Source organism: Pseudorasbora parva, chromosome 5 (genome assembly GCF_024679245.1).
Source record: "Pseudorasbora parva isolate DD20220531a chromosome 5, ASM2467924v1, whole genome shotgun sequence".
NCBI classification, from domain to species: domain Eukaryota; kingdom Metazoa; phylum Chordata; class Actinopteri; order Cypriniformes; family Gobionidae; genus Pseudorasbora; species Pseudorasbora parva.
In genome coordinates, this window is record NC_090176.1 from 13,389,615 (window position 1) to 13,414,740 (window position 25,126).

The 25,126-nt window shown below is 40.7% G+C and overlaps 1 pseudogene; it reads left to right on the forward strand.

The window, feature by feature from the left end:
• Positions 1 to 1,547: 1,547 nt before the first annotated feature.
• LOC137075844 (zinc finger BED domain-containing protein 5-like) lies at positions 1,548 to 21,335 on the forward strand (annotated as a pseudogene).
• Positions 21,336 to 25,126: the final 3,791 nt, after the last annotated feature.

The window sequence follows — 25,126 nt, forward strand, 5'->3', positions numbered from 1 at the left end:
AAGTAGCTGTCAAATTTTGGATCTTTCAAGAGTGATGTATTAAAACGCCATCTGGTGGGGTGCTTCTGTATTGCAGGTGGGTTCCATGTGAGAGTTACCGGAGCATGGTCACTGATACTGATGGGATGAATTTTAGTTTCTACAATATTTGGTATGATTGAATTACTGATTAGAAATAGATCAATGCGGGAGTAAGTTTGGTGGACATTGGAATAAAAAGTATATTCTCTGGCGAGTGGGTGTTGTAGCCTCCAACCATCGCCAAGACCAAAATCACTCATGAACTGTTTTATTGTTTTGGAGGATTGCCAGGATTTCCCCTGTATGTTTTGACCTGTCCAATGGTGGATTGATTACAGTGTTATAGTCTCCCCCTATAATTATTGGGCAGCTGGAAAGGTTTGAAAGAGAGGAAAATAAATTTGAAAAGAAGGAGGGGTCATCAGAGTTTGGTCCATAAATGTTGCCAATTGTGATTGGATTATTGTCGATTGAAATGTTAATAATGATAAAACGGCCTTCAGGATCTGAAATGGTTGTATGGTGGTTAAATTGTATTTTTTGTTAATTAAGATGCATACTCCTCTTTGTTTTGAGTTATAGTAGGAGGAAAAACAGTGGTTAAAGTATGTAGTTTTTATACAGTTTTGTGTTGATTGTGAGAAGTGAGTTTCCTGTAACAAACATATATCAGCTTGCATATTTTTTAGGTAATTTAGGACTTTGTTTTTTTTTGCTTGTGAGGCAACTCCACGAATATTCCAAGTTAAAATTTTTAATTGCATGGCCCTATAGTGTGTACCTCATATTTATGCTGTGTGAGTATAAGTCTCTCTCTCTCTCTCTGTGTGTGTGTGTGTGTGTGTGTGTGTGTGTGTGTGTGTGTGTGTGTGTGTGTGTGTAGATCTACAATACCAAATGACATACAAAACAGCACAAACATAAAAACCTGTAACCGACAACGAAACATATAAACAGTGAGCAAGAAGACTAATTTGGTGCATTTAATGTGTGTGTGCGCGTGGTGCAGGTAGTTTAATGTGAGAATATACATTGATAAGGAGAGGGGGGAGGGAGGGAGAGAGGGGGGGAGAGGGAGAGATAGAGAAAGAAAGAAAGAAAGAAAGAAAGAAAGAAAGAAAGAAAGAAAGAAAGAAAGGAAGGAAGAAAGAAAGAAAGAAAGAAATGTGAGGATGATACAGTTAGAACGAGAGAGGAGCATGGGTGGGTCTATTGTACATCTTTTACAGTTTCTAGAATTAGTAAAGCCATGGAGTAGTGTCCTTGTCTCTGAATAGTTGTCCATCAATATATAGTTTGTCTACTGTAATGATTGCTTTTTTACCTTGACTGGTCATTGTCTTGCGGATGGGGAAGAGTAGCTTACGTCTGCGGATGATTTCTTGTGGAAATTGGTCGTTGAGTCCGTATTGAGTCCCTTTTAGCTGCCGGCCTTGTCGCTGAACCAGTACTTTCTGTTTGAAATGTTCAAATTTGACGATGATGGGCCGGGGTCGGGTAGAGTTGTGGAGTTTCTGTCCTAAACGATGTACGCGGTGGAATGTGATGTGCTCGACAGTCCCTGGTGTAAGTTTGAGCTGGTTAACCAAAAGTCCTTAACAGATTTTTCGGGATCTTCGGTGGATGATTCGGGAATGCCGGAGAAGATTAGATTGTCTCTCATACTGCGTGACTGTAGATCCAGGATGGTTTCTTGCATAGCTTTGTTTTCGGCGGTGACGGAGGTGAGTTGAGTGGTTACAGTCGAAAGTTTAGCGGTGAGTGAGTCCACGGAGCTTTTAAATGATTTGTTTTCTTCTGTAAGTGAATCGACTTGTTGTTGACTGTATTCCAGGCTATGGCGAAACTTACAGAAAGAAAACAGTCGAGAAAAAAGCAGAGAAAAGTTTGTAGTCTTTCTAGCAGCGCGCTGCCATGTTAGATCACGCACCCCTCACAACACGCCCATCACCAAGTCACATGATCATCACGTCCCTGAGTAGCGTCTCAGGGAATGGTACAGGTAACGCTTCTAACATGTCCGTGTGTGTTGTTGGCCCTGATATCATTGCTTTTGTTTAGTTTCAGCTTTAGCAGGACGATAACCGACAGAGCACCATCACTGCTTCTCAAGCAGTCTCTCTATTACACGGATAGTCTCTTATATTAAATTCATTAACCTTTAACCTTCACAAAGTTTATCCTTAAAGAATAAATTTGTATCAGAAATTCAAATGTTTAACTTTCCAATTAGAGATATATAATCATCTCAAAATAAGTTATGCTATGAATTATTTTCTTCAAGTTACTTTAGTTAAATACCTTTTGTTATCCAGACCTCCTCTTTAAACTTCAACAGCTGTCCTTATCTTTAGACACCACCATGCCTTCAAATTCTCCTCTGCAATATTTAATGACCTGCAGGATTAAACTCATGATATGGAAATATTAGTTCAATATCACAGTTTTACTGATTCAATTAATACATTTTTGTTCTGGTCTCCACAAAAGTTAATGACAATCACCTCATGGTCTCAGCTGGCTCTTGAATGACCTTTACCATCATAACTTTCACTCAAGGTCTTCCCTGGCATTCACAAACAGTGCGGTACTTAAGTGAGCGGTATAGAGGAGCCATTATTAGGGCAGGCCATGCTGTGTCTTGTCTGGACTCTCGGCCCCTACAACCACAGCGTCCCCCCTTACTGATGCTGCTGGCCTCACAGACATCGGTTCAACTCTCATACACACCTCACATAAAAACACCTCCCTTCTTGGAAGTGCCCAATGGCAGTGACCCCCATGTCTTAGGTTGTCCCCCTGCTGGCCAAAAGAGGATCTTACCCGTCTTCGGCGAATCACCCTCATTCACATTGGTCATAGCTTGAGATGTTTGACCCTTAAAATGGATCAGATGCTTTTTTTTTTCTGGAGCCTTGGGGAAAGTGCATTCAAGAGTCACCAGAGCCATTAAGTCTGCTTACTATAGGTAGAATATGGAGACAGGTTAATCGTAACACTACTTAATCACTGATATCAATTACATCTTCCAAACCGCAACACATTAGTGCGTAGATTATACTCAGTGAATTTAGCCATAACCACTGTCCATGCAATTTAATGTCCTGCATGTTGACTCTGACCTGATCCATTGGTCCTGTGCATGGTGGAGGCTTAGATTAGACAAAGATGTCACTGGTCATGGGATAATTTATTTAAAAATTTCAACTCATTAAAATTCTGTATTTAAAAACCTTTATTATTGCCCTCCTAATGGCACTTTCACTCTTTTTTTAACAAATCACTGTCTCTATGATTTTCAACTGATGCACTGTGCTTTTTACTTGAAATATCTTATCACCTAAGACACAGCTCAGATAACAGTATTGAGCTGGTTTTGAATGAGAGAGAGACTCTGAGTTATTCAGGATGGTTCACTGTGTTTCCATAAACTTTATACTACTCACACTAGCTCAGCATAAGACCTGGCTAGAAATTAAAATAGTTTTCAAATAAGACATCAAACATTTCTTTTAAACTCTATCCCTAGACAAAGATCACATTTTCAATTAATTAATTTTATATTTGTCTTTTTCCCATACAATTAATTTAGAAACTATACATTTCTCAGATTAAGTCTCTGTTACTGTAGCAAGTTTGGCCATAGCACCAGAAACGGTGGGGGCCAGATTCAGATAAGCGAATTGTTTTATTACAGCTCTGCACCAGCTTATCTTTTGAAACCAAAACCTCAGCATCTAGGGTTTTTAACATATTAACACCAATTTATCTTATAAAAACTGTTTTTACCAACATTGAGGCAAATTAACATTATTAGAATTTTTCAAGAGTTAGAATAACAGGAACCACCTTTTTCATACATTTGTCATGTAAACTTCTACGTTACTATTTATACATTTTCTTGCCTCACGTTTTTCAGTCAATGTCTTTGATTTTACCACAAAATTTTAATTAATTATCATAGATCTTTCCTTCAAAAATAATTACTTAAGACCTTTTATTCATATTTCACTTTGTTACTTTCTTACTTTGTTTCATCTACAAAATTGAATCTGATGGGCTGATTTGCCACCATTTCTACACCTTATGGGTGGGAAGTTACAGTTACATACAAAATGGCCCTGCTGACCACAATTAAAACTCTCTGTCATTTAGCAACTGGCATGTTTCAGTCTAGTTCCCAGTCTGTAAGGCGGTGCCTAAAGCGGCACTCACTCGGACAGTCAGAGAAGAGCGCGCGAGAGGGGAGGGGGCAGATAAGACTGGCTGCTCACACATCTTGGTGTTTTCGCTTTTTCAAAAACAATCTCAAGCCCTTTTTTCAGACTACACCTTGTTACGCCCCGTGGCTCATAGGGACGCAACAAAGATTGGGACACACACGAAAGCCAAAATAAAATACCAAATTTATTAACAAAATAGAACTATACAGAAAAGAGACAGTATTAAGTGTAACAGTCAGGAATCAGTGTGTTGTGTAAGGAATGCATGAAAGGGTAATATGCTGTTGTAGTGTTGGATGTACCAAAGAAACAAAGTCAAACAAAGCAATAATCAAGTCCAGCCTGCCACGCCTGCCACGCCTCTTGGGCCTTTTCCTCAGACTCCTTTTAACAAGGCCCAACAGGATGTCAGCAACAGGTGTGCTCAATCAAGCTATCTGAGAACTGCCAGTTGAGGGAGGAGCCAGCAAACCATCCTCCTCAGCCTGGGGAAACCCCACTAAACACAGGAGTCGTCACACCCCTCCCCTTAAGACAGGGGTCTGTCAAGAATCCCTGTAACAAACAAGACAGTTAGCACAATACTTCAGGACCTAAAAGAAAGAGAAAAAAACAAATTCCAATAGTTCAAAGGAACATGTGACAGTGCAGTGGCTACAAAATTCAGATCCTTTTACATGTTGAATGTCAAGGGCATAGGCGTGAAAAAAACTGACAGGACGAACCACCTCTCCCTCATCAGCCTGTTGGAGAACAGCTCCACCATTACTCGCATTCACCTGTAGAAAAGGTCTTACAAAACAAGGGTAATAAAGACACCAATGGAGCACAGTGGAGATTTAACATTATCAAAAGCAGGGGCACAACTTGATGATCAAACAAACTTGTTTCACTCCATCTACGCATTTCGACAAACAGGCCCTCCAATTGATCTTCATCAGGAGAAGCAAGCAGTAGGTGTGAAACCAGGCCTCCCGGGTCAAAAACACAAGGTCCTACTTTACAATTATACAATTGTGTCATTCGTTCCTGCTGTTTGGGTTTAGCACTAGCCAACCCTCTTACATGTAACAAACTCTTGTGACCAAAAGCTAAAGTGTACTTACTAGTCAGTTGCCAAGTGTGACCCTTTTTAATGCATGAGAAAATGTCACGCTTCAATTGCGGACGAAATTTTTGCAAAACACGATCAGAAGTATTTCGCATCCTGGAATGACCAGACTTTTCGCGTGCGACTTCCAACGCGGGATCAAACAATTTTGTGGGAACCACCACTTGAACAATAGGGTCCCCCACAAAATTCTCATCATGAGGACTCAATTCTTTCAACAAGACATCTTGTACAAAACTTCCTCTGGAGTTATCTGGCAAGACATTATCATGAAGCACAACAGTGAACAGCTCTGCCAACGAGGAATCTAAATTTTCTTCACTCAGCTCATCTGTAAACAGAGGAAGAGACAGATCAGACAAGTCAGGTATAAACAGTACAGCACTTGGGGAATTTAACTCATTTTTTTCTTGCGTCTCAAAACTCTCAATATTTTTTCCCATGACACGGGTTACAACATCCACAGTGTCAACAACAATTGTCTGCTCAACCAGTTCTCCAGAAGATGCAAGCAAAGGAGAAGTGGGTACATAAGCCCACACCTGGTCACCTGCTAGTTTGTTTCCTAAAATGAGATGAACACCTTTGATCGGCAAAGCAGGGCGCAACCCTACTGTCACTTCACCAGTCACTAAATCAGAGTGAAGCTTGACTTTATGAAGAGGGACTGTTAACATCTTCAAATCAATTCCTTGAACCAAAATACTGGCACCAGTTTCAGACTGATAAGAAAATGGCAAAGTGGACTCTAAAATAAAAGAATCCATAGATCCTGTATCTCTTAAAATCTTAACAGGAAACTCTTCAACTCCATCCACTAATGAGACTCGACTTTCTGTAATGAAAGGAGCATAAGTGGAAAAACAATCATCAAATAGTCCAATTTCATTTGACTCAGCAACACTTAAATTCACAGAATTTGCGACTGCAGCAGGCCTAAACGAATCTACATCAGCACGTTTGGTTTTATTTATAAGAATCGGGCAATCAGCTTTCCAATGTCCTTTTCCACGACAATAATTGCATATTTTAGATGGATCAAATCTCCATGGAGAAATGTGGCCACTCTGTGGAGTATTGTTTGAAAAAAGGCTTGCGTTCACTTCCTCCCGTGCTCGCCAATCAACATCAGTATTTCTACGAGTGAGCACGAACCCATCAGCCAACGATGCTGCCTCCTCAGGAGACTGCACTTTGTGTTCACTAATATACATCGCAATTTGATCAGAAACAGAACCTTTAAACTGCTCAATTATGATCAATTCTAGGAAATCTTCAAATGTTTTAACCTCAAGCGATGTACACCAACGTGTAACATGTCGTCTTAAATCCCTCACAAACTCCAAATGTGTCTGTTCCCGGTCCTTTTTACACGACCTAAAACGCTGGCGATACGTTTCTGGCACACACTCGTATACTTTCAACACTGCAGATTTAACAACGTCATACTTTTTACAATCCTCTATACTTAAAGCAGAAAAGGCTAACTGCGCTTTACCAACTAACACACACTGCAGCAACGACACAATCAGTCTTAGACCAACCTTGCAATTCAGCAATGCGTTCAAACAGAGTAAAAAAGACATCCGGATCATCCTCGTTAAATTTAGGAACAAGTTTTAGACTTTGATGCAGTGGAAAATTTCCATAAGCACCACTCTCCTCAAAACCAGTGCCACCAGCTTTACCTTCCTTCATAACCTTAAGTTTACAATACTCCAAGTCCATTTTTGCCTTTTCTAATTCAAGTCTACCCTGTTCAGACTTCTGCTTCATCCGTTCATGTTCCATTTGTAACATTAACAACTCTTTCTGTTGGTCAAACGTGAAAGTAGACTGCAGAGCGGTTACACTTTGTACTCCCTGAATTTCATCCATCTCAGCTGTCAAAATTCCCCTTTCAATTAATTTACTTTTCAACTCAATTTTAATACTACTTTCTTTTAATCTCTTATCACTAATGTTTATTTCATAACCTTCAGCGATTTTTAACAATTGTTCTTTTGAACATTTATGTAATAGAACATGCGAAGGAGAGTCAAAAAACTCCTTAACATTAGCCATAGACAAACAAATCAAAGACTGGTTGTAACCAAATGTGCAATCAAATACTTGAAATTTTTCCCACTATCTGACTAATCAAAAAAAACAACAAGAACAACATCTATCTACCTACCTACAACCTAATCTTCATGCAGTTACTGGCGGGGGGAAATTAAGCACGCAAGCCCTGTGGGTGGAACTGCAACTGATCAAACAGCGACAATTCCCACACCATGGAAGTGCTCCCGAGACAACTGCTACTACCCGCTTTCACCACAACACTACAAAAATAAAACGACATGTCTCAAAGGAAACAAGTCGCTAAACCTAACAGGGAAAAACCTCAAGTCAAAACAAACATTGCACAAAGGTAACTTACCAGTCGATGAATTCATAAGCGGGCAAACACTGCACCAAATGCTTTCGGGTGTCCCAAAACACACGTAATTTGACGACAAACTATTCAAATTGGACTTCCCTCAAAACGTCATAATTACTCAATCGTTTCAAATCGCGTACAATTTTGACCTTTTCCAAACACGACGAAACGAACAAATTTATCAAATGTTTCAAATCTCTCTCAAAGCACAAATTTACTCCGATGAGGACGAGCCCCCATTTGTTACGCCCCGTGGCTCATAGGGACGCAACAAAGATTGGGACACACACGAAAGCCGAAATAAAATACCAAATTTATTAACAAAATAGAACTATACAGAAAAGAGACAGTATTAAGTGTAACAGTTAGTGATGGGACATCTGAAGCGAGGCTCCGGAGCTTGTGTCGAGCAAAAAGGGGCGTTCCAGATGAAGCCCCGATTCGAGGCTTGTATCGTTTCCGTGAAAATCACGTGACGATGACAAACGAGGCCTCGTTTTCTTTTGAATACGTCATTGCTTCATTCGGAGTATCGCTTTCGGATAAAAGTTGTTCGAAACCTCGCGCCTCTTGTGGGGTTTGCAGTAGGCATTTGCATTGGTGTTGAGGTGTTGGTTGTATGTAGTAGCGATATCATTATATATCATAGCTTGTATTATATATTATATTACATTATACTTAGTTTAGTAGATTATTAGAGTAAATTATACATAGTTCAGTAGATTATTAGAGTAAATTAGCCTATATCTAGGTGTAATACCTATACTACGTAATTATATATATATATATATATATATATATATATATATATATAGCCTATATTAGTAGTAGTGTTATTATTATATATATATATATTATTGCTATTATTATTAATAATAATATTAATATAAGACTAGACTGTATTAGGGAACTATATTAGGGAAAGCTTTTCCCATTTGCTGTTCCAGAATTCCAGTCCCATAAGCACAGCACTATTGCACTCCCAATCAGCGCAACACTCACAATAATTTATTTACAATCATTCTGGGCATTCACTATCATCACTAACCTAAAGATCTACTGAATAGTTGAACACAAAGTTGTGTGTTTGTGTGAGTTGTGTGTACATAGGTTAATACAAGCAGAGTAAAATACTTTATTAATACACAGGCAATAGAAAAAGGGTGTGCCCACACTATGACAGTTTGGTTGTTCAGGATGAGTAGATTTGTGTGCGATGCATTGCTTTGGACAGCAGGTGTCACTAGGGAGCACACTGTTTCATGAGGCTTCAGGTAAATGAACCTTTTGGTGAACCAATGGGCTGGAAAGCCTCAGTGGTTCAGGAAGCCTCATTTGGCCATCACTAGTAACAGTCAGGAATCAGTGTGTTGTGTAAGGAATGCATGAAAGGGTAATATGCTGTTGTAGTGTTGGATGTACCAAAGAAAGAAAGTCAAACAAAGCAATATTCAAGTCCAGCCTGCCACGCCTCTTGGGCCTTTTCCTCCAACTCCTTTTAACAAGGCCCAACAGGATGTCAGCAACAGGTGTGCTCAATCAAGCTATCTGAGAACTGCCAGTTGAGGGAGGAGCCAGCAAACCATCCTCCTCAGCCTGGGGAAACCCCACTAAACACAGGAGTCGTCACAATTCCAGTAATTTCAGACAATTTATTACGTTTGGCAATTAGACTATACCATCCCTCAGTAATCTTCTGGGATTTTTCTTTCAGGGGTTAAACCCCACCCATTCTACAAATTCATTAATAAGCACTCTTTGTTTGTAGCCAGTCAAGTTGCTATTTAACTTTTCAGTCTGAATTAAAACCTTGCTTTCATGTTTTAATTTTTTTTATAAATATGTTCTGCAAATTTCTTTTAAGTGAGGGCTTCAGAGCAAAGCTAGTTACAGCATTTGCTCTCTTTCATTTCAATATATATAATCAAGACTGATCAAGTTACTGATCATCTCACAATTTATCAGCCATATTTTAGTCAAAGTTCATACTCACCGAAACAGCAAGAGATGGAGGCGGAGATCTTTACCCAACACAGCTGTGGCTTCTGCATGATGAAACTGCAAAGGACACTTGTACGAAAACGTCACACATACTGGTCTGTGCCAATTTGGGTCACAATTTTTATTTTACTCGGGATCGTTCCAGATGCATCCCTGGCAAAAACAACCCTGTATCTATTTTTATTTTGTTTAACTAATTACTAAATTTCTCACTACCTGATTCTCTAACCTCGGGGCGCCCCTATCTGAATGGAAGAGTCAGAGAGCTTTGTTCGGAGACACACACTAGTAGCAACTTTAAGCCTGGCTTACTAGTGACCTCATACCCTTCCATAGGTATGAGTAGGAGTTATTCTGACACCTTCTGCCAGTGATGGCTTCCAGTGTCCCTCCGACCCTTCAATGGGTGGAGTCCTCCGACCCCTAATGGAGTGGAGTTATCACCCACCGTCTGCCTCTGAAGGCTTTCGGCGTTACACCAGCCTGCCAAGGATCTGGTGTTCCACACTCACGTCTGAGTGTGTACGTATACTCACAGTCTCACTTCCCAATTCTCCAAACTCTTCCAACCAGACAGCCCTAACCAAAAATAATTCAAATCTGCCTACCTTGTTTTTAGCCAGGGATGTCACCTAAGAATGATTGCTCGCGCATCCTCCACCAAAACTGTTAGGGGTTAACAGCTTATGACTCAGGACCAGTAGTGAAGAAATGAAAACAGAGTCAGGATTGCAATTAAATAAAAGAAAAATTTACTTAAGAATAGTTTGCAGTTTCAAAAGCAGAAGCCAGCTTCAAGTCTCACAAGGAGTTCGTAGGCCGCGCTCCCTCTCTCACCGTCTCGTTGCCTCGCCCTATCGTACATACAATTGTCCCAACAGTTATACCGTTTTCAAGGTCTTATCCACGTCATTACTGCGATGTGGATGGTTCTGATTGGCTCAGAGACAATGCACAGTCATGGTAAATTTCCACTCATGTCAGTTAATCTGATGCACGTTTCCACTGACGTGTCACTTGTTGAAGCTTTCACCCCAGAATTAGGCCCGCAGTGACCTTCCAGATCTGGAGCAGGCGCCAGTTTGCCAGAACAACAAGTCCACCCATCTCTTAGGGTGCCCATTGAACACCATTCTGATCTGTAACATAGAATATTGCGCACATACACAGATACACAGTCTCTCCAAGGTTGGAGCTGATTAAGCTCCAGTTCTAACTAGTTCTTACCAAAACATACTGATAACATGTGCTTTCTTTTAGTGAGAGGGACACACAATAGTACAGGCAATATTCATCTTGAGTCTTTAGTGTTTCAGTAAAAGGAAATATAAAAGAAATAAAACATAATTAAATGAAAGACAAATCCATATTTCATATCTGGAAGCCGGGCTAAGTGAGCAAACGCTGTTACTGCACTCCTGACATGTTAGGGGTGTGTGATACCTCCAAAATCCAAACACATGACCTTGTTGCCAGTGTTTAGTGACAAATCACACATCTCTAGGCCAGACCCTCTGTCACTCCTCAGAGACCAAATATACACTTTAGAAAACAAGAAACTAAAACTAAATCATAACTGGATAGAATCATTATAATAATATAGGTAATATAGGAAGATAAATATTAATTAAGGTTTTGATTATGAAGTTAATAAGGATATAAATATATACAGGTATATTGAAGCGGCAGTGGATTTCAAAATCCCCCCTTCAATACTAACTTAAACTCAAATGAAGTCAGTGGAGTGCGAAAGTCTGTGGCTAGGTGTTTATCAAGATGGATGTTGAAGTCACCAAGCAGAATCAGAGAAGTGCCATCCTCAGGGAAGCTAGAAAGTAACACATCCAACTCCTCCACAAAGTTACTGAGGTGACCTGGAGGACAAAAGACCACTACCACATGGATTTTAACAGGGTGAGCAATAGTTATTGAGTGTGATTCAAATGAACTGGCCGATAGAGATGGTAAGGGATCAAATTTCCGATCATTTGAGATAAGCAAACCAGTACCCACACCCCTCCCAATAGGCCGAGGGGTGTGTAAAAAAGTTAAATTGGTTGAGAGGGCTGCAGGAGTGGCAGTGTCCTCTGGTTTGATCCCGGTCTCAGTGCCTTGTCCCGGTCCTTGCTCGGGAGGAGTTGCACAGGGAAGAGTTGAGGTCTTTACACTCGTCGGTCTTGTACAGGGAAGAGTTGAAGTCTTTACACTCGTCGTTCTTGCACAGGGAAGAGTTGAGGTCTTTTTACTCGTCGGTCTTCACACAAGGAGGGCTTCACACTGCCGCTGCCGCGGACTATCACGCTATTTACACTCAACTGAGTATCGTTATTGAAAGCAGCTGGGAATGCCCCCAACAAATGCTCAAACGTGGCAATGACCAAACAAATGCTAACTCCTCCACACACACACCATGAGAATACACCAAAACTAATAATACACACCACTGCATACACAGACACACTTATCCAACAACAAATGAACAAACAATCAAATGAGAAAAGTTACAAACACTTACAGAGTAGTTGTCTATCAGTCAATCGATGCTTCACCTCTAGCCTAATGCTACAAACACATGAGGCTTTAATGCCTCGCTGGCCACGCCCCCAACAAATGCTCACTCACAAACGTGGCAATGACCAAACAAATGCTAACTCCTCCACACACACACCGCGAGAATACACCAAAACTAATAATACACACCCCTGCACTACACAGACACACTTATCCAACAACAAATGAACAAACAGTCAAATGAGGAAATTTAGAAACACTAACAGAGTAGTTGTCTATCAGTCAATCGATGCTTCACCTCACACGGGTGTCCGAGAACTATTGTGTGATTGTTCATACATTTAATGTGGGCCTGGTAAATGTGGAGAAACTCAGATTATCGGCACCTGCTTTTCTCGTGAAGTATGGAATATACTGACGGAACAAACTTTTTTCTTGTTCTTGCCACCTCGAGAAAACAAACAAATTTATTTGTTCTTGCAGAGTATGTTGCAAGCTTTAGTGTTTGGTAATGTACAGGTAACGTTAATCCTAATTATGCTGTGCACGTGCAAAATTGAAACAATTACAAGTATTTAATGTGCAAAAACAACAATTGAAAAATGATTATATTTGTATTAAAGTTATTAAACTATATGATTAGTCTTCTCATTTGTTAGTCCCTTTAAATAAAAACGTCTGCGAAATCAGTGGTTTTCACACCCTGGGTCGCGACCCTCGGGTGGATCGCGAGACTTAAAACATGAGTCGCCAGGACAATTAAGAAAAATGGAGTTAGCTTACATTAAAATTAAAGTATATATATTTTCTCATAAAATCATTCTATAGGCCTATATAAAAGTAATAAATACATGAAATATATATTGACTTAAATAATTAACAGATTAACAAACAAAAAAAAGGAAAATAAATGTGTGACAGTTGCTGCTGACTGGTTCATTATCATGAGGCGCGACACTCCTCCAAACAAGTCCATGGAACGGAAACCCAGAAGACAGAAAGCAAATCTTGTTTTCTTTAGGCTATTTTATAGCAAAATGTAAGTAAAAACTTTTGCTATTTTAAATAATGTCCTTCTCTTATGTATGACTATTACAGATTGTATTTGTTTCCTCTGCTCTTTTGCACTGGCGCCTCGATCACACGCACACAACATGCAAACTGGGATTGCATTGCAAACTTGACATCGCAGCCATTTCATTATCAAAATAAAATAGCCAACCTAATATATAAAAAGTTACACAGCTCAGTTTAAATAGCCAGTAGTAGCCAACACTTCGTGCTATTCAGCGTGAGCACTGCTCATGAGGTAGCCTGACAAGCCAGACCCACATCAAGATGTTTGGTCTGGAAACTCACAATAGACAGGGCTCAATCCGAGGGGCGGGATAAACGGTTGTCTTTCAAACTCCCTCTGCACGCGATAGGATAGCGCTACACCAACCAGAGCAACGAAGGTGAAGCAGAGCTCGCTGACTGATTAAACATTCGCCGTATCCGGTCGGCTAAACTCCGAACACATCTTCCCTTTTTAAGAATGAATTCAGTGCCGCTCTTTGTTCTTTTCTCAGAGAAAAGCTTAACTCCAAGTCTTCCAGAGTCGTGGTCAGAGCTGATTTGAAAGACCGCCGCCGTTCGCCAGTTTCTGTGTTTACTAGAAGCCGCAAACGCAACTCGGCCGTCGTCATTATGGCCCCGCCCGCCGACTCTATACATGATGTGATTGGGCCGTCCAGATTATGAGGAATACAGCTCAGATGGGTATTGAGAGTTCCTAGTCGACACTTGCGGGCAAATTAAATTTGCTGCCGCTAGGGTGCGTCTAGATTTCTAGGCTACTCCTGAGGTGTTTCCAAGTAGAGACCCGCTCGCAACATGCATGTTTTGTCCCGCTCTTGTCCGCACACAAGTATAAATAGTTTTTTTTTCCTGCGTGGTTTGGCGTGGCAAAATACGCGCAAAGTGCCCTCGTAATTCCAAAAAAGCTATCATAGTTCAACGCGATCTCACAAAGATCTGTTATCAATAAAAATGACTGCACAATGAATCTGTTTTTTATAATGTCCAAACTTTCTTTGTTATAATCAAAGGATTTGTCAGCATACAGAATTCAGCACTGCACAAAAACTCTTTTGAGTGGTGAGGGGATTCTTCTCTTAAAATAATCTGTTTGGCCATTGCGTTCTAGAAATAAACATTTTGTATCGGCTTTGTTTAACCAATATATTGATTACATTGCACAACGCGGCAAAAACATGTTATACGCCTCCACCTGTAATTTGTTTTTATTTTATTTTATAACATTTTATTTGTTTGTAGATGTTTTCTTTTTAGATTTTTTTTTTATTTTGCTATAGGCCTAGTCATGCAAATAGTTTTGTTCTCCCGAAATCCGCACACACGAGTACCGCCCGCACTCAGCCATCAAATCTAGTCCCGCGCCGCACTCTATATGCGTTGGGTTCCGCGAGTCCCGCGGGAGTGCAATTCTCAAGCACATTTTTGCGCATGTAAAGAGGATGATTTTTTCCCATCAATATTGGGATGCGAGATAAGTAGCCAAAGCCTATAATAAATAATGTAAATTTATTATAGGCTTTGGCTACATCTAAATTTATCACCAATATGGAAACATTTGGAATGAGGGACTTAGTGAGTCCAACGCTGGTTACTTTCAGTTCCTCATTAAATTATTTCGTTTTGACTTTATATAGTTATAGTTCTAAAAACCGTTAAAAAGAATGTGTTGTGGAGTGAGGGGAACTAAAATAACCTATGTTTGTAGTACAATACTTCGCTTTATTTAGCCTACTGGTATTATTATGAATGCATAATCAAATGCGACTTATACGTGACTTACCTGTTTTTCTCTCTCTTTCAAAAGTCTTGTTGGTTAACAGTTAACCAGTTATTTAGCGTCCCATAGATATGCCTAGCTATCAACTTAGTGCAGAATCAACTTTGTGTTGCGAACACATCAAGGATCAAAAGCAGTTGTGTGGAAAAGTGCTGAGCTGAATATTTGTGCCATCTAGTGGTTTAATGGAGAATACAGTCAAATGGCCCATTGTATACAAGTATTGTTATGCTTGGCTTGACTTATTTGAATGTAAATGGTTGTAGGCCTATATATGTGTCGCAACAACAACAACAACAAAAAAGTGGGTTGCTTTAAAAAAAGTTTGAAAACCACTGACCTAAAGCATCCTCTAATAACAATAGAAAGTTTAAAAAAACTGTCTGCAATTCATGTCAGAGTCCTGCACGGGTCCATTTTTGGAGACCCGCCCCGCCCGTACCCGCAAGGTTTAGCACCAGATCCGACCCATGACCCGTGAAAATTTCAAAATTAAATCCGTACCCGCCCAGACCCGTTAATATTTGGCCCGTTACCCGACCCGTGCCCGCGACAAATCACACACGCTAAAGCATTCAAATTAAAATGCTTTATTTTTTATCCTGCATCTCTCTCAACATCAACAGCGTCATGAATGGGCTAATGAAACAGGCAAAAGTGCCTTTAAAGACTCATTGTCAACAATTTCATATACTCCACTCACCAACTTTACTTTTACTTCATCCATTGCTACTCCTGCAATGCTCGCTCCATCTGCGCTCTGAGAGGCATCAACAAAAGTTTCAATGTCGCAGTGGTGGTGACGTGATGGGTCAAATGGCATATCGTTGTTGCGTGTATGTGTAATGGTAATTTGGACATAGAAATTGTAATAGCCTACAATATGTTCGATGGGGGAAGAAGGAGGCCTCTGATTCATGTTACAGCCTGGCTTGATCCCACTTAGTTTCGGTTGGAAGCCAGGCTTTGGCCATGGGGTGCCACAGTAGAAGCGAAATGTTGTGGCTTGATAATATGGTCCATGTGGAAAGGCAGCAAATTCTGAGGGGCTCAAAATGCCCCTCAGAATGAGCTACCACCTGTATTGCATTACAGTGTACTCAAACTATAGAAACTCTCCCACATATTCTGCTAGTGTGAAAACACCCTACTGGCCTCACTAAATAATCTTCCAATAAAAATCAATATTTTTCCATAAAGGTCTCACTTTCCTGTATCCAATTCATGTTACATCCTTTGTGTTTTTTCCAAAAATGGCTCAGCTTTATGTCACTCTAATACACGCCTGTGAGTAAACAACTAAGACAGCTACCTAAAGCATCCTCTAATAAGAATTGAATGTTTAAAAAAAACTGTCTGCATTTCATGTTACAGCCTGGCTAGAACCCACTTAGTTCCGTTGGGGAGCCAGGCTTTGGACAGGGGAGGCTACAGTAGAACAGATGTTTTGGCTTCATATTATGGTACATATGGAAAGGCAGCAAATTCTGAGGAGCTCAAAATGCCCCTCAGAATGAGCTACCACCAGTATTTCTTTCCAGTGTACTCAAACTATAGCAACTCTCTCCCACATATTCTGCTAATGTGAAAACACCCTACTGGCCTCACTAAATAATCTTCTAATAAAAATCAATATTTTTCCAAAAAGGTCTCACTTTCCTGTAACTGCAGTACAGGCCTGTGAGTAAAAAACTAAGACTGACCTACCTAAAGCATCCTCTAATAACAATCGAGTGTTTAAAAAAAATGTCTGCATTTCATGTTAAAACCTGGCTAGAACCCACTTAGTTTAGTTGGGGAGCCAGGCTTTGGCCAGGGAAGGCTACAGTAGAACAGATGCGTTCTGGCTTCATATTATGGTACAAATGGAAAGGCAGCAAATTCTGAGGAGCTCAAAATGCCCCTCAAATAGAGCTACCACCTGTATTTCTTTACAGTGTACTCAAACTATAGCAACTCTCTCCCACATATTCTGTTAGTTTGAAAACACCCTACTGGCCTCACTAAATAATCTTCCAATAAAAATCAATATTTTTCCAAAAAGGTCTCACTTTCCTGTCTCCAATTCATGTTACATCCTTTGAGTTTTTTTCCAAAAATGTCTCAGCTATATGTCACTGTAATACAGGCCTGTGAGTAAACAACTAAGACAGCTACCTAAAATATCTTCTAATACCAATTGAGTGTTTCAAAAAACAGTCTACAATTCATGGTACAGTCAGGCTAGAACCCTCTAAGCTTCGGTGGCAGCCAAGCTTTGGTCATGGGACGCTATAGTAGAACAAATGTATTGTGGCTTGATAAAATGGTCCATAAGCAAAGGCAGCAAATTCTGAGGGGCTCAAAATGCCCCTCAGAATGAGCTACCACCTGTATTGCTTCACAGTGTACTCAAACTATAGCAACTCTCTCCCACATATACTACTATTGTGAAAACAACCTACTGGCTTCACTAAATAATCTTCCAATAACAATTGAGTTTTTTTTCCAAAAAGGTCTCACTTTCCTGTAACTGCAATACAGGCCTGTGAGTAAACAACTAAGACTGCTACCTAAAGCATCCTCTAATAACAATTGAGTGTTTCAAAATCAGTATCCAATTCACATTACATCCTGGCTTGAACCCACTTAGCTTTGGTTGGAAGCCAGGCTTTGGCAATGGGGTGCCACTGTAGAAGAGACATGTTTTGGCTTGATAATACGGTCCATGTGGAAATGCAGCAAATTCTGAAGGTCTCAAAATGCCCCTCAGAATGAGTTACCACCTGTATTTCTTTACAGTGTACTCAAACTATAGAAACTCTCTCCCACATATTCTGCTAGTGTGAAAACATCCTACTGGCCTCACTAAATAATCTTCCAATAAAAACTGAGTTCTTCCCAAAAAGGTATCACTTTCATGTAACTGCAATACAGTCCTGTGAGTAAACATCTAAGACTGGCCTACCTAAAGCATCCTCTAATAACAACAGAGTGTTTCCAATTCACATTACATCCTGGCTAGAACCCGCTTAGCTTCGGTGGGGAGCCAGGCTTTGGCCATGGGACTCTACAGTAGGACAAATGTGTTCTGGCTTGATATAACGGTCTAGATGGAAATGCAGCAAATTCTGAGGGTCTCAAAATGCCCCTCAGAATGAGTTACCACCTGTATTGCATTACAGTGTACTCAAACTATAGAAACTCTCTCCCACATATTCTGCTTGTGTGAAAAATATAGATTTTTCCAGACCCTACTGGCCTCAGTAAATAATCTTCCAATAAAAATCTATATTTTTCCAAAAAGGTCTCACTTTCCTGTAACTGCATTACAGAATTGTGAGTAAACAACTAAGACTGGCCTACCTAAAGCATCCTCTAATAACAATCGAGTGTTTAAAAAAACGACTCCAATACATGTTACATCCTTTGAGTTTTTTCCAAAAATGTCTCAGCTTTATGTCACTGTAATACAGGCCTGTGAGTAAACAACTACCTAAAGACTGTATTGCAGTTACAGGAAAGTGAGACCTTTTTTGAAAAAACTCAATTGTTATTGGAAGATTATTTAGTGAGACCAGTAGGGTGTTTTCACAATAGCAGTGTATGTGGGAGACATTTGCTATAGTTTGAGAACACTGTAAAGCAATACAGCTGGTAGTTCATTCCGAGGGGCATTTAGAGCCCCTCAGAATTTGCTGCCTTTCCTTATGGACCATTTTATCAAGCCATAATACATTTGTTGTACTGTGTCCCATGACCAAAGCATGGCTCTCCACCGAAGCTAAGCCGGTTATAGCCTGGATGTAATGTGAATTGGAGACCTCAACTAGCTTGAGTACAAGGCGCATGTAATTCAGAAAAACCTTCACGGGGGCAAGTAGCTCTGTGGTAGAGCATATGCTTTGCATGTATGAGGTCCTGGGTTCAATCGCCAACATCTCCAAGGATAGTTATCCTTTAACTCAAAGCTTCATTTGTTGCTCATTTCTCTCTGCCTAATTTATATTTGAAAAATAGCAACTAGCAAAGTACAAGGCACATGTAACTCAGCTCAACCTTCACATGGGCAAGTAGCTCAGTGGTAGAGCATACGTTTTGCATGTGTGAGGTCCTGGGTTCAATCCCCTAACTTCTCTGTGCCTAACAAGGCACATGTAACTCTACAACAGGGTCTCCCAAAGTGGGGGTGCGCGAGAGAAAAAATTTAATGGCGGTCTGTTTTTTCAATGGTATTTTAACTGGCTGAAATCAGGGAAACTGTCAAGTGGGACGTCTTATGATAAAGTTGTTAGTCACGAAGGAGGAGAGGGACCAAGAGTGAGTGAGGATTTGGAGGCAACAGAGACGGAGAGAATAGAGAAAGAAAATGAGCAGGAGTCAGAAGATGCGCCGGAGGAAACCGAAGAGGAGGGAAAGAGATGGAAAAAAAGAAGTGATGAGGGTGAACACCAGACAGGGAAAAAAAGAAGGAAATATGATGACAATTATCTGGGTCTGGGCTTCACTTGGATCGGCGATACAGATTGCCCGAAGCCTCAGTGCGTGTTGTGCAGTGAAGTTCTAGCAAACAGCTGTCTAAAGCCGTCTTATCTCCGTTGTCACCTGCACAGGAAACATGACAATTTAAGTCAAAAGCCCCTTACATTTTTTAAAGCAAAGTTGGAGGAGTTGCAGAGAAGCCAAAAAAATGTGTTGGGTCTACGAAAGACGCATTATGGGCTTCATATCTGCTCAGTTATATAGTAGGGTGAAAGGGGCTGCCGCACACAATTGCCGAAGACGTGTGTTTGCCAGCGGCCAAAGAGATGGTGGAGAGTATGATTGGAGAGAAAGAGACAAAAAAGTTGGACATGATTCCTGTGTCTAATAACACTGTGTTGCGCCGCATTGATGCCATGTCTGAAGACATCTTGGCTACACTAGTCAGCCGTGTGAAGAAAAGTGAGTTTTACTCTCTGCAAGTAGACGAGTCTACAGATGTTGCAAATCTGGCCAATCTTCTTCCGTATGTCCGTTACCTTTTTTATGGAACGGTACAAGAAAATGTTTTGTTCTGTCGGCCCCTTGCTACCCGAACAACAGGACAGGAAATATTCAATTTAATTGATGTTTTTATGAGGACCAATGGGATCGACTGGGAGCGCTGTGTGGGAATTTGCACAGATGGGGCAAAATCAATGACGGGGAAACACACGGGGCTTATAGCTCATATTAGAAGAGTCTGTCCATCCATCAGCTGGTTACACTGTAGTATTCACAGAGAGGCCCTCGCAGCCAAAAAGATGCCAGCTGATGCAGTGCTGAACGACGCAGTCAAACTGGTGAACTTCATTAAAACTCGTCCGCTAAATTCACGCATATTCACACTGTAATGAGATGGGCAGCGAACACAAATCACTGCTGCTGCACACAGAGGTGCGTTGGCTGTCCCGTGGCAAAGTGCTGACATGGCTCTTTGAACTCCGGCACGAATTGCAGCAGTTTTTTGAGGAGAATCGGTTTCATTTGGCCTCCAGTATGCATGACGAAGATTTTCTGAAAAGGCTCACCTATCTAGCGGATATCTTCTCAGCTCTGAATGAACTCAATCTAAGTCTGCAGGGAGTCAGTGTAACTGTGTTTAATACACAAGACAGGATTGAGGCCCTGATAAAGAAGCTACGGTTCTGGGCGAGTTGTGTGAGTAGGAACACACACCTGTGTTTCCCTACGCTTCACAAGTTCTTGGGGGAAAATGGCGTGGACCTGGGTGAGCATGTAAAAAGTATCATAATTGAACACCTCAACCAACTCGCCAAACATCTACGGAAACACTTCCTACCTATGGACACATCTCGCGCTTGGATTCGCAATCCTTTTGAAGTTTCCCTGCCCGTCCCACAGCTGTCATTTCACGAGCAGCAGCAGCTGATTGAGCTGTCATCTGATGGAGCACTGCAGTTACAGTTCAAACGAAAGCCACTTGTGGATTTTTGGGCCGAGTCACTGACATCATACACAGTCTTGGCAAAGCAAGGCTTGAGAGTTTTGATGCCGTTCGCAACAACTTATCTCTGCGAGGCTGGTTTCTCTGCTATGGCAGCAGTTAAAACTAAAAATCGGCAAAGACTGGATGCGGTTGAGAAGGAATTGATGCTTAAACTGTCTTACATTGCGCCAAACTTCGGAGAGCTTTGTGCCAAGATGCAAGCCAACCCGTCGCATTAATAAGAGTAAGTATTTAATATTATTGCTACACATAAAGGCCTGCTGGGAATACTAACACATCCTCCTCGCCGTCTCCGACTAGTCTTCTAATTGGTACATCTCTCTGCCTAATTTATATTTGAGAAATAGAAATATAGTATTTCCTCGAAGGATAGTTGTCCTTTAACTAAAAGCTGTATCTCTTGCTCATTTCTCACTGACTAATTTATGTTTGAAAAATAGCATCTAGCTTAAGTACATGGCATATGTAACTCACCCAACCTTCACAAGAGCAAGTAGCTCAGTGGTAGAGCATATGCTTTGCATGTTTAAGGTCCAGGGTTCAATCCCGAGCATCTACAAGGATAGTTATCCTTTAACTCAAAGCTTTATCTTTTGCTTATTTCTCTCTGCCTAATTCATATTTAAGAAATAGCAACTAGCTTGAGTACAAGGCACATGCAACTCAGCACAACCTTCACAGGGGCAAGTAGCTCAGTGGTAGAGCATATGCTTTGCATGTACGAGGTCCTGGTTTCAATCCCCAGCATCTCCGTGGATAGTTATCCTTTAACTCAAAGCTTTATCTGTTGCTCATTTCTCTCTGCCTAAATTATATTTAAGAAATAGCAACTAGCTTCAGTACAAGGCACATGTAACTTAGCACAACCTTCACTAGGGCAAGTAGCTCAGTGTTAGAGCATATGGTTTTCATGTATGAGGTCTTGTGTTCAATCCCCACCATCTACAAGGGTAGTTATCCTTTAACTCAAAGCTTTATCTGTTGCCCATTTATCTCTGCCTAATGAGAGCCTAACTTCTCTGTGCCTAACAAGGCACATTGTAGCGTCTGTGGTGTCTTACAATGAGGATCAAAGATGAACTCAATGTTGATTGTAAAAGGGGGGGGATAGCTTTTAGCCGCATGTAAATTAGGAGTCCGATGCCAACGAGTCTGGGGAAGTGACACCTCAGACAGTTTTATGACAAAATGAAACAGGCAGTGATCTGGTCACATGACTCGAACCCTGTTCCCCCCCCCTCACATTCTCCCAGACAGAGAAACGCCAAGATTCCTTTCAATACACACAGACTCACAAACACACACACACATTCCTTATGAAGCTTTAATTAAGACTATTCTAGACTGTATATGAGGTACCTTTGTGTGTATGCATGCTCCTTAACTCATGCCCACTCAATCATGATGTAGAAACAATGTAAGTTCATTTTAAATGCTTGTATTCCTGTGTAAGAATGTATCTCTGCTTTAATATCTCCCAGCCATAAGGTGTTTGATATCTAAATATTCCTATTTCTTTGCCTTACTCAACGATGCACAAAATGGGATTATGAAATGTATCATTAACATGTTTAGCAAACTTGGGAGTAAAACTATACAAAATCAACACCCCTTACGACACCTCATAAACATGCAAAGCAGGTTGTAAACCGAGACAAAGAGAATTTTTCCCGCTCAGAATTCACCCTCTGGATTGGGTAAACTAACCCAGAAGGGGCGTGTATTAACTGTCTTAAAAGACAAGTGGAGACAACGCTCTCTCTCTTCCTTCCGCTCTTCGCGGAGTCATTTAATGAATTGAATCTGTTATTCTTCCACATACACGAAGTCAATGAAACTTACGATCTAACGTTACCTAACTGCTTATGCTACTATTTTAGTAAAGTAAACTGTACGACCATTTGAAATATTGAGTTTGTCCTGATCAGTAAAGTTAATGTTTCTTATGCGCTCGTAAAGCAGTAATCCCTTATTGAGAATTGATTTGAAAGTCTATAACTAATTTGCAGGACAAACTTAGTAGGATAATTTCAAGCAATTCCGTAAAGGGTTACTTGTATTTAATTAAACATTTTTCCTTATCGGAAAATTTTAATACGTAATGAACGACTAGCAAATTATATTCATAAATTCATGAATATTGAATATTGAATCCCTTTTGAGTTAATTATTCCCCGAGACATTAAACTCACAGTCGTTTTTGTTACAACATGTAACTCTACAAGGATAGTTATCCTTTAACTCAAAGCTTTATCTGTGGCACATCTCTCTCTGCCTAATTTATATTTGAGAAATAGTAACTAGCTTGAGTACAAGGCACATGTAACTCAGCATGACCTTCACAAGAGCATGTAGCTCAGTGGTAGAGCATATGCTTTGCATGTGAGGTCCAGGGTTCAATTCCCAGCATCTCCAAGAATATTTGTCCTTTAACTTAAAGCTTTATCTGTGGCACATCTCTCTCTGCCTAATTTATATTTGAGAAATAGCAACTAGCTTGAGTTCAAGGCACTGTTTACTGTTTACTGTTTGTTTACTCACATGCCTGTATTGCAGTTACAGGAAAGTGAGACCTTTTTGGAAAAAAACTCAATTGTTATTGGAAGATTCTTTAGTGAGGCCAGTAGGGTGTTTTCACAATAGCAGTATATGTGGGAGAGAGTTGTTATAGTTTGAGTACACTGTAAAGCAATGCAGGTGGTAGCTCATTCTGAGGGGCATTTTGAGCCCCTCAGAATTTGCTGCCTTTCCTTATGGACCATTTTATCAAGCCATAATACATTTGTTCTACTGTAGCATCCCATGACCAAAGCCTTGCTCCCCACCGAAGCTAAGAGGGTTCTAGCCTGACTGTAACTGTCAGGGTTCTGTCACTTCGGTCTAGCTTTCTCTTGGTTTGGTGACAGAGTCCTGACACTCCTGTATTTTGTCCTGTCTTGTGTGAGCGCGCAGCTTTGAGCATGCTCGAGCTGCGTGCTCTTCTGTCCCTGTCATTTTCTGTGTGGGGCGTGGTGTTCGGGTCCCGGCACTTCTTTCTAGTTGGGTTTCAGTTTTGTGTTGGGATTCGGACACTCATGCTCCTTGTGTTTTGTCTTCTGTTGTGAGTGCACAGAATGAGCATTCGCTCATTCTTGTGCACTCTGTGTGGTTGTGTGTGTGTGCGCTGTCCTGTCTGTGTGTTTTGTGTTGTGTAGCATGCAGCTGGTGTTTTACTTGCTGCATGCTTTCTTGTTGTCATGTTTCGTGTGAACATGCAGTTTATGAGTTTTCATTAACTTCATGTTCATGTCATGTTTGGTGTGAGCACATGTTCATGTGTTTCTTCGTCCCATGTGCTCTCATGTCAATTGTCTAACCCCACCCACCTTGTTTCCTGATTATTGGTTCATTTGCCCCACCTGTCTTCTCCCATTACCCTCGTTTGTTTGCTCCCCATTTAATCTCCTTGTGTTTGCAGTCCTGGGCTGGATCGTCGTCAAACCTTCCTTGTCAAACTTGCCTCATGTTTCCCTGCTCCTGAAGTGACGTGAAGTGAAGCCAAGTCTTGTTTTTCCCCCTCGGGGTTGTTTTTGTTTGTCTTGTTTTGTTTGATTTTTATAATAAAGAGCCCATTCTTCCTGCAATTGAGTCCTCGCTCCTTTTCCACTCTAGAAACCCTGACAGTAACATGAACTGTAGACAGTTTTTTGAAACACTCGATTGTTATTAGAAGATATTTTAGGTAGCTGTCTTAAGCCGGGTGCACACTGTGCGATTTTGGCCACGATTTGGCCGTCTGAGACAAATTTAGGAAATCCTAAAAGATTCCTCAGATCCTAGGCTAAAATCTGACGTCTTTGGTCGTTAGTTTGACATGTCCACCGGCAGCCGATTAATGAGCGCTGCGATCAAATTTTACCTCAGATGAAATTCTGGCAGTGTCAGAAGATTTGGCACAGAATCCTGCAGTGTGACTTCTCCTACGACAACAGTCAAATATCTCGGTTTTTCAAGACAAACTATGACCAAA